The sequence below is a fragment of the Myotis davidii genome, unplaced genomic scaffold (genome assembly GCF_000327345.1).
Source record: "Myotis davidii unplaced genomic scaffold, ASM32734v1 scaffold38, whole genome shotgun sequence".
Classification (NCBI taxonomy): domain Eukaryota; kingdom Metazoa; phylum Chordata; class Mammalia; order Chiroptera; family Vespertilionidae; genus Myotis; species Myotis davidii.
Window position 1 is genome coordinate 5,090,041 of NW_006291383.1, and position 3,278 is coordinate 5,093,318.

The following is a 3,278-nucleotide window of genomic DNA, read 5'->3' on the forward strand; positions in this document are numbered from 1 at the left end:
CGAGGGGGGGGGATGGGCAGCTGGTGGGAATTCGGAGGGGAGGAGGGGGGCCACAGGCCTGGGGAGGCCGCTGCCTGGCACAGCAGAGAGAAGCCAGTAACCTGGATGGGAATTGCTGTCACTGAAGAGGTTGGCAGATAATTAGGGCTTTTGGAAATCACTGTGAGTCTGCGTGCAGCCTGTGGGCACCAGCAGGCGGCCTTGGTCTTATTGCTGATTCATCTGCATCAGCGGCTCCAGAGGTGGGCAGGGCTGGTGTCTCCTCCTCCTCCTCCTCCTCCTCCTCATCCTCCTCCTCCTCCTCTCCTAGTCTTCTTCCTCCTTTCTCCCCATCTCTACTCTTCAACCAAAGTCCCAAGGAACCCTGGGGTCCTAATCCCTTACAGACTGCTAGGCTTGGGCCCATGGTGTTGGCACAGGTTGGTAGGGATAAATGGAAGACCATTGGCATGGTTGGCCCTAAAGTGGGCTACCTCATGTTTCTTCTGAGACCTCTTTCAAATTAGATGCTCCTGGGGTCCTTGATGTCTGTATCTGAAATGAAAATCCTACCACTTTGCTCTAGAGACGCTGTATGCACAAGGCAGCAGAATCCTGTTCCCATCTCCAGCAACCCCTTCCCCCCAATTCTTTCTCCACCAAAGGATGACCAATTTTAAAACATTATCAAGAGTTCTTACTTAAAAAAAAAAAAAAAGAGTTCTTACTTTCACTGAACTCAAAATGGGCTGACCTCATGGCCTCCCCAACCAGTTGCTTTCCCAGGTGACACAGTTGAGGACTTCAAAACTTGACCCTCTTACACCCTGACCACCATGTGGCTCCATCATGCCTGCCCCATGCATCTTTTATAGTTTCATCACTCGGTCTGTTTTCTTCTTGCCTACCCAACTTCTAGGCTCTTCCTCCTCCTCCTTTCCCATTCAGAATGTCCCCCCTTTCCAGCCTAACCCCCCCCCCTGCCAAGTTCCCACTGCCTCTTCATTAATAATGATGATGATCCCCTACACACTCCCCCTAGAGCACTATTTAGAAATCACTCCCCCAACTCTGGGAGGCAGCCTTGACAGGACAGGGGTTAGTGTTCCCATTTTACAAATGAAGAAACAGGTGCAGGTCTCATCCCAGAGTCATGTAATTGGGAAATCATCGAGTCTAGATTAGAATCTCAGTCCACTGGATCCCCAGCCCAAACTCTGTCCTGCTTGCTGTGCAAACCCACTGCCCTACTGGGAGCTCTGTGCGGATACAGGACACCTAGAACACGCCATTGCCCAACCCAGTCTTGAAAGCAGTCCGCCCTGATTCACTGGACCTGTGTGTTCCAGAAGGTAGTCTGGGGACCCCTTGTACCAGAATCCTTGGAGGACATGTCCAAAATGCAGCTTCCTGGGCCAGGAACCTACATGTTTAATAAGCTCCCAGGGAGGTCCTGAGCACCAGTGGCCCCCTGTTTGTGTTCACAGCCCTGATCACTAGGCCACTTTCTTTTAACCAATAACCACAATCCTCTATTTTAAAAAGAGCACTGTGCTGGGAATTAAAGAACTAATCCTCAACGCAGCTCTGATTTAGCCTAATAACCCCGAGAACTTCCAAGACCCATCAGAGGTAACTTACAAGTGGGCATAATACAGCAGAAATAGAATCTTTTAAAATCTAAGTTTAATAAAACAACATAAGTAGAAAGTAAAAAAGCAAGAAAAATTCTCATTCCCCAAATCGGTCTGATGTAATTCCCATAACCATGCAATTAAAATTTACCCTTGAGTTTTCTGGCATCCATACTACAAAGAGAAACACATCAGATTCCATAACTCTGATTATCCAGTCATGGGAGGCAAGCATATTTGACCCAGGAGACAACCCTTATGCTATTAATTTATAGCATGTGTCCTTCAAAGACCACTTAGCAAACTGACATTTCAACAGATGAACCTAAGGTGTAAGGATGTTTTCCAGGTGACTTAAAAAACAACAACAAACTGCCACCAACTTGAATGACCTCCTTGGACTCAGATCATGTGGCTACTCTATGCCTCAGTTTCCCCAGTTATAAAGTGGGGATAATGCCCTTCTACCTCACATGTCTTGTGATGAGGACCAAATACAATACTGTGCCTGCAGGTCTACTTGGAAAAGCATAAGATTCTATTCAAATGTGAAGTGGTCCAGTCACACTCATTGTCCCTAGGCCAGCCCCTCAATGTCCTGACCCTGGGGGTGACATCCCCCTCACTAGTCTCAGTGAATGGAAAGGGGGCCAAAAGATCATCTGAACCATCCCCGTTCACTTTTTAAAAATTGTGGCAAAAAACACATAACATAAAACTTAGTAGCCATTTTAAGTACATTCACAGTATTGTGCAATCATGACCAGTGTCCATTTCCAGAACTTTTCATCATCCCAAACTGAAACGATCCACTAAACACTCCCCACTCCCCCTCCCCCCAGCCCCTGGTAAACTCTACTTTACTTATGAATTTGCCTATTCTGGGTACCTCGTATAAGTGGAATTGTTCACTCTTTGCCATTTCGTGTCTAATCTCACTTTTTTTAGATGAGGAGTCAGGCCCAGAGAAGAGAATGGCTCACCCAAGTTCACACAGCAAACTAGAGGCAGAGCCCAGGACCAGAACCCAGGTTTTGGCATCTGTGATCTTGGTTGTGCCTCTTCCTATATCTGGGCTGTCTGCTCACTTCCCACCTCTCATCCATCCTCTCTTTTACCATCTTCTTCCAAAGTTTCCCCTCCCCCTGCCTCCTCTTCTCTGCTGGTTCCTGCCCGCAGACCCAGTGCCCTGGCCAATGGCCAGGTTTTCTTCTTCTGGACCTTGAGCTTACTTGTAGCATTCATCCCTCAGCCCTCCCAGAATAGTCTCCCCAGTACTACTCCCCTCCCATGGATTTCCCTGTAACCTCAGCACCTCACATCCCCCTTCCCCCTCTCCCCAGGCTCATATTCCTGTCTTATCAGGGAAGTGCCCAAGGTTGGTCTTCCAACTCATGTTTGCTTTCAGATCTGGGGGGTGTTTTCTGGGTTCTGTTTTATTTTGTGTTTTCTCACACCAAAGGGGGCACCTTTCCCCAATGCCTTAGGTGGCATCAGCCTTACCAGCCCTTCTCATTGGGCTCGACCCCAGCCAACCCCCAGTCTAGAAACATCTCCTAGTCCCATCTTTGAGTCACATTATCTTCTCTATCCACAGCCTGCCGGAAGGACCCCAGCATTTCCCACTGGGAGTGTGTGTGTGTGGGGAGGGGGCGGGGGGGGGGG